The following is a 7,185-nucleotide window of genomic DNA, read 5'->3' as shown; positions in this document are numbered from 1 at the left end:
TCTAATTGCATGCTGTACAGCATGAAATGAGAAACCACATAAATACATGCCCAGGGATGAAAAGTCCAGTGAGAGTAACCGAAACCCAGGACCAAACATCCAACATCACTTTCTTTGTTTATTCTGATTTAACCAATAGAAAATAAATAGCATTAAAAAGATGAAGTAATAGAAATAGTTTATTTCTGTGTAATGTATACAAAACTACAGAAAGAAACTAATTGTATGACAGATAACTGTGTAGCCTTGGGGGGAAAAATAGGCTTTATTATGTTGAACAATAAAAACAAGGAAGCACACAGGAAATAAAGGAGACTGCGTGTATGATATTCATAAATGCCTTCATTTTATGAAACAATAGAATTAGAAATACAGTTATTAGGACAAGCATAATGAGTTTAAAGGGAATACTTTGCTCTCTGTGCAGCTGACAATTATAAAAATATACCTGAGTGCAAGAGCATGGATCTTAAAAAGCATTGATGTACCCGAACAGAAGACACAAGGATGTGGATTCCAAAGTTCCACTGTTCCAACCTGGCTGGGGGAGAGCATGAACCCTAATTTGTCAGATGAAGCCAAGGGTCCATCTCATACTTCGGGATCTCTGGATTATCAGCTGGATGGTGGAAAGACCCAGTCATAAATTCCAGCTTGGTGGTCAGAATGAGAAAATTGCTTGTTGAAAGCATCTTGGAATTGTAAGAGACTACAGTTACTCCTTCATAGGATAAGGAAGCACAGACATAAGATATTCAATGTATCATACATACTTAAAACACAGTATTTTCAGTTTTTCCTTAGGAAAATAATTTTTAATTCTCATTTATTGATCTTACATAGTTTTTTTCTCAAATTTCCATTTTAGTGACTGCAAAATAATATCACATTTGTAAATCTGTAAGAAAGGTGACAGATTTTATGTGTAATTAAAATATAATTTATTCTAAAATAAAGAGTTCTCTTGGAAAATTGCAGGTCTCTGGGTTGCACTGGAAGACTCAGGCTAGGAGAAGTGGAAAAAGTAAGTTTTATGGGTCATCTCAACAAACCTTGAGGACAGAGTCACAGAACTCTGCATATCCCATTTAGAGCAAAATCCTAAGTGACCGGCATCAGAAAGGCCACAAAAAATGTGTGTCTCTACCAACTTAAATCAATGTAGGCTCCAGAGGGGGCAACGCACCAAAACAACTGGTTTAGTTACTCGTGTTTTGAAGTCCATAAGAGATCTTTGATGATAGACTTTGGCTGATCTCCAATTCAAAGCAAAATCCTTGAGTATCTTGCACTAAAATGGAAGCACCAAGTGCCAACCTGAATGAGTGGCTGGAGTTCAGGGCCAGCACTTACAGTGGTGTCTGTCACTTCTCCTCACGGGATGCAGTCCTGGCACATCTTCAGGAGGACAGGTTTCTTTCTGTCTCCTCCTTACAGTCCACAGTCAGCTGGCTTCTGGGCAGAGGGGTCTGGCACTGGGCCCAGCTGTGGGGAGCCCCTGTGTCAGTGCCCAAGGAAGCAGAGATGGGCAGGAGCAGGAGGGAGATGCAGCCGCCCAGGTCACAGGCCCACTCCCAACTGTTGCGCCTCATGAAGGGTGGAAATAGATCCTGCTCACGTTGTACTGTTTTTAAAAGGTGTTAGCGGACTCTTTAGTGGTCTGGTAACAAGTGGCTGGGTTTAATGTTTGAATTTATCTTCTTTTTGCCGTGATGTCATACTGGGTTCTCTTTACCACTTTACCCAGTTGTAACGTTCAACATCTCATAAATGGTGAGCTGAACACGCTAAATTCATTGCCCGGCTGGAAACCTTCCTTCCTCTCCTGCCACATTAACTGGCGTTCCGGGGATAATCCCTCCCTGCCTCAGGAAGTGTGCAGCCCATCGAGTTGCTTCCTTGCCGGCTTTACTGATGGTCGATCTCCTTTCAATGCTTACGTCAAGACTGTTTCAGTCTGTGAACAGATATGGTCCCTGTCCCATACTTCACTACTTCAGCCACATCTTATATTAAATCTCACCACAGTGGAAGCTGGTCAGGAGGAGGGGGAGGAGGAAGAGGTGGAGGACTCAGGGGTGGATTTAGGCTCTCAGGGGTGAGGAATAGCGCAAAGATGAGCATTGCAGATTTCCTATCACCTCCCTTACCCTGTACAGGAAATTGCTAAAGTTCTTCAACTTAGAATCCCCAAAACATACAGACAGAAGCAACTCCAGGCAAAGTCAGTGGACTCACCGAAGGGTCAGGAGAGGGGCGGGCTAAGTAAACAGCAATGCAATTCACCTGATTTCAATACACGTCAATGGAAGCTTGGCTGCTCCTCAGATTCCCCTAAGCTACCACAGCCTCAGTGGAGGCAATCACAAGGCAAGCCTTAGTCCACAAAAGGCAGAGACAGTGACTGAGTTCCCCACTGCCATCTTAGCTGGAGGCCAAGCAGGCTGTCGGCCTTACTCAGACTCTCAGTGGAGCTGGGAATTTGCTGTGTGGTTCTCCTGTCACAGTCGCATGGGCTGGGCTTGAGGGCCACCTGACCCTGCACCTCCTGCACACAGAGGCAGGCCGTGCTCCACATTCAGGTCACCGTTGGCAGTGTCCAGCAGCGCTCATCTCAGTCCCCACCCGGCAGCGATGCTTCTGCGCAGTGCCCTGAGCCTGCGCATCCTTCACCCTCACCCCCACTCATGTGCTTGGGGGGACAGGGCAGGGCTCAACCTCCATGGCAAGCTCAGAGCTGCCTGGAACAGAGGGCACAAAGAAGGCCAGTCAGTACAGATCCTCACCTGGCTCCCTGGTGGTTTGCACTCAGCAGGATGGCACTGTCTATACCTCCCACTCCAGGGCATCAAGGAGGTTGAATGACACGCGGGAAGGAAATTTCCAATGAATATATTTAAACACAAATATATTCCCTGATGAGAAGTGAGTGAAATACAAAGTCAGTATCAGAGGAAATAAGGGAAATACACAAGCGTGTATGGCTAAAGAATTTTACCACGAGCTGCAGAATGTTCAAAGTCACAAGAATAATTAGAAAACATTGCAAAAAGACAAATAAATAAATAAAAGGGGAAAATAGGAAAACTCCACTCAGGTAAAGGAGTACAGTAAATTTATCAGTGAAAATTTGTAACCAAAAGCAGTATTGATAATGATGGAAGAAACAATATCATCATCCCCGGGGATTCCTCTGAGACACGCTGAATGTCACATCAAATCCAGCACAAACATGCCAGTGAAAGAAGTAACAAGAATTAGAGCAAAGATTAATTCTCATTTTAAAAGCAGGCAGTGGGGTGTGCTCAGAGCAAGTGGCCTGAAGAATGGCATCTCTGTGCACAGCACACACAACAGGAATCTGGGGTCATGTGACAAGGGGCCAGAACCAGTGACCTCCTACACTTGTACTCTGTAGTCTCTCACACAGCTAGCAACACAGGACCAGGCTCAGTGATGGGGAAGCCACAGCATTTAGGGGGGAGGAGGACATTTTGAGTGTGTCCATGGACAATCTGTTGGTAGTTCTATAAGTAAACACTTTGAATTTCTATTTTCAATAAAATTAAAATAATACTAATAAAGCAATGAAACAAAGAGGAAATCAAGAAAGGAAATTTCACCTTTGAAAAGATACAAAATTGCAAAAATCTTAGTTAAATGGATGAAAGAATGAGAGAGAGAAATACTCAAACGATTAAAATCACAAATGAAAGAGATTTAAAACAACCACCTAGAAAATACTTTTTTAAAATTACAGAGAAGTGATAATGACAATACATGCCAATAACTTAGATATCTAAAAAATAAATAAATTCCAAGAATGATACAAACTGATAAAACTGACTCAAGGGAATGTAGAAAATCTAAAATAAATCTATAAAATACCAGATTATTGATTGAATAGTTAAATGTTTTCCCAGAATAGAAAACATAGACCAAATGGTAGCATAGTAAATTTTACCAAAAAAACCTACATTCTGCAAAATAAGCATTTCTATCCTTTTCCAAAACACTGGAAAACATGCCATAAAATCTGCAGATCAACTCCTCTCCTTTATGTCTTAAATACAGCATCGACAAATTGAATCGAATTGAATCAATAAAAGATTGTACTCCATTACCAAGTGTAAGGAATCTCTAGGAATGCAAGGTTGGCTTGGTAGGCAAAAGTCAGTTAGCACACAATAGAAATGGAAAAGAATGCATAACAAAAGAAAGAAGACTAATAAAAGACAACAGATTCATTATCATCTCAATCTAGAGGAGAAAGATTTGCCCAAATCAAATCTATCCTCATGATAAAAACACTCAACAAACAACCTAATTCAGAATATGAGAATTTCCCATGATAACATGGTAAAATATTCTCTCAGAGCTGATTAGTAATTCAGTTTTTACTTCAGGTTGTAGACTTGGCTGTGACAGCTATTTCAAATGTTCTTACATCTTTTATGTTGCACAAGTATGTTTATCTATCTCTGTCTTATTTCTCACAGCTGGATGTGGTCCGGTTATTGCCTCAAAAGGAAATTTGTAAATGAGAATTTTATATTGTATACACAGCCTTGGTGGTGATTAAATATGATTGCAAGATTGTGTTGTTATCTTGACAAGAACAATTCCAATCAAGTGTTGGAACTGGAAATACAGTAATGACAGTCTACTGAATTTAAACTTCTTGTATTTGAAAAGTAAAATGAATTTTCATCTCACATTCATGTAAAAAAAACTCCCTGCTGATATTATTTTCATATATTTGGTATTTTTATTCTGCCCATATTAAGAAATTTTAAGTAGCATAAAATAGAGACAATTGTAGAATGTGAAAAAATACGGAACCAGTCCAGTGGTGGTTGGCAGGGCTGGGGGCAGGGTCAATGCACAGAGGGGTTTCATGAAGAATGTGGGGGCTGTAATGGCTGGGCACCTTTTCTGAGTTGTTGACATGCATGAACTCATAGGAAACACCTCCTAGAAGTGTGTGACAGAAATATCACTATTTCTACATTTAAATTAGGAATAAATACAATGCAAAATAAGAGACTAGGAAGCAAGGCCAAAATATAAGCAGCTCCTGAATCCAGAATAATTGCGCTGAAGGGTTGTGGACAGGTGCATGGAACCAGAACCAATGTTGTTTTTTGCTTTAAAGCTATACGATAAAAATCAAGGTCAAGAAGGCTATGATCTATTGGGAGAGTCCTCCAGTCTTTCCCATGAGATAATGTACCAAATAACGCCATAATGTGGCTTAGTATACAATTATAGGAAGCAAGTCTATGGTCCTGTGCTCAGGGCTACATGTGAGGTACTGTTTGTTATAGAGCCACAAAAGATTGGAAAATATCCATGACAGATCACAAATTCTGCGTTAACAATTTGCTTCGACCATGAATATCATTTGGTAAATTTAATGAAAGCATTTAGGAGATACAGTTTGCCCTTGGAATTGAGCTGAATGGAGATAAGTCATCCAGCTGTTTCCCTCTAACTCTGGTTTTCCTCTTCGCACAAGTTTTCCTGCACACTTCCTAAGGCCAGAGTGACAGAACGGTCAGTGGACAAGGGTCATCCTGCTTCTCCTGGGCAGAGAAGCCTGGTAAGCATTCCACAGGTTGCAAGTGCAGGCTTTGTCCAGCAGAAATTCTGTACGCCTGACTCAAAAACTGCAGTTCTCTTCACATTAGCAATATCCTGACAGATTGTTTTGTTATATTTTGTTTTATTTTGTTTTATTGCCATGAACATTTTCCCCAGGTTGGGCATGGTGGTGCATGCTTATAATCCCAGGATGCTGAGGCAGAAGGATTTCTAAGAGTTCAAGGCCAGCCTTGAATAAAACCCTGCCTCAAAACACACATGCGCGTGCACACACACACACACACACACACACACAAAACTTTCTCCAAAAAAAGAAAAAAAAACCAAAACACTAATCAACTATTTATTCATTTCACGCATATTGGAAAAAAATTAATCAAATTTCATGGCTTAAAATTTTTGTGTACATACATTTTAAGTTGAAAAACACCACAAATTGTCTTTAATTTTTGATGCATTATTGTTAGAAGAAAAAGAAGTTCTGCGTTCATTATGATGAATTTATATAATTTGAAGAAGAAATATTTTAAAAATTCATAATCTTTTGAGTACAGAGAAAGTGACTTTCAACATGTCTGCAGTTCAGCAGAGCACTTTAATTGCCTCTATAACTTGAAATTCCGTTGTATTTTTCCATGTCGATACATCTTTCTGTTATCCACAGTTCCGGTGAGATTGTGGAGCACAAAGTCAGTGAAACTCTTGCTGGTTCTCCTTAGCTTCGTACAATGAGCAGTTTACTCAAACTCCGCAGCCCTCCTCATCTGCTTTTGTGAAACAGTGAGTCACCAGGGACCGAGAATTCTGAAGTGGTTTGGAACCCAAACGTCTCCCCAAACTCTCTCAAGTTTGGAGGTGTGCTTCCCGAGAGAAAATAAAGCACCTCTGCTCAGGGACCATTGGGTTTTTTACCCAAGATCCATGGAGCTGAGAGGGAAGGGAGAGTTGGCCATCGGGCATCACATGAATACCTACAAGGCTGTACTTGATACTTATGGTCCCTGTTAGAAACCTCTGATGGGACCCAGTGGAAGGGAGGGGAAATTATCTACCAGGAGAGAGGACAGGGGATGGTAACAAAGGAACTGCATTATGATGTAGTTAACATGGAACACTGATAGTTACGGAGCAGTCTGCACACAGAGGCAGACAAATACTGCCACCAGTAGTCACAGCTATAGACTGACCCGCCACCAAGTAGGCAGGGAAAACAAAACTATCCCGGAGTGTGCATGTGTGTGCGTGTGTTGTGTGTGTTTGTGTGTGCGTGTGTGTGTGTGTGCGTGTGTGTGTGTGTTGTTGATTTTAGAAAGCAGATCCAGGAGAATTCTGTGGGAGGGAGATTCCCAAATGCCTGCAACACAGGCAGCAGACAGGCAGAGGCAGCAGCCTAGAAGAATCCTCCCCTGTGTTTGCTCTTGTCCTTTGAGCAATGAGTAAGACACTGGGGGAAGAATTAACCTTATTTACAAGGATGAAAGTTTAATTAAATTTGCAGAAGGATACTCCTGATTATCATAGAAGCAAACCGTTAATCCAGAAGTCTTGATCTGTCACTCATATTTCCCAATCTTTTATTGC

At 41.1% G+C, this 7,185-nt stretch overlaps 1 non-coding gene across 1 annotated transcript; it reads left to right on the top strand.

The window, feature by feature from the left end:
- The first annotated feature begins 3,296 nt into the window (after positions 1–3,296).
- Positions 3,297–3,420, top strand: LOC111755110 (small nucleolar RNA SNORA11). Its single transcript, XR_002789697.2, has one exon. It is a non-coding gene; the product is annotated as a small nucleolar RNA SNORA11 (small nucleolar RNA).
- The last annotated feature ends 3,765 nt before the right edge of the window (positions 3,421–7,185 follow it).

The sequence above is a fragment of the Cavia porcellus genome, unplaced genomic scaffold (assembly GCF_034190915.1).
Source record: "Cavia porcellus strain 051 isolate PalLab524CR breed Dunkin Hartley unplaced genomic scaffold, mCavPor4.1 scaffold_23, whole genome shotgun sequence".
Classification (NCBI taxonomy): domain Eukaryota; kingdom Metazoa; phylum Chordata; class Mammalia; order Rodentia; family Caviidae; genus Cavia; species Cavia porcellus.
This window is presented reverse-complemented; position numbering and strand designations above follow the sequence as displayed.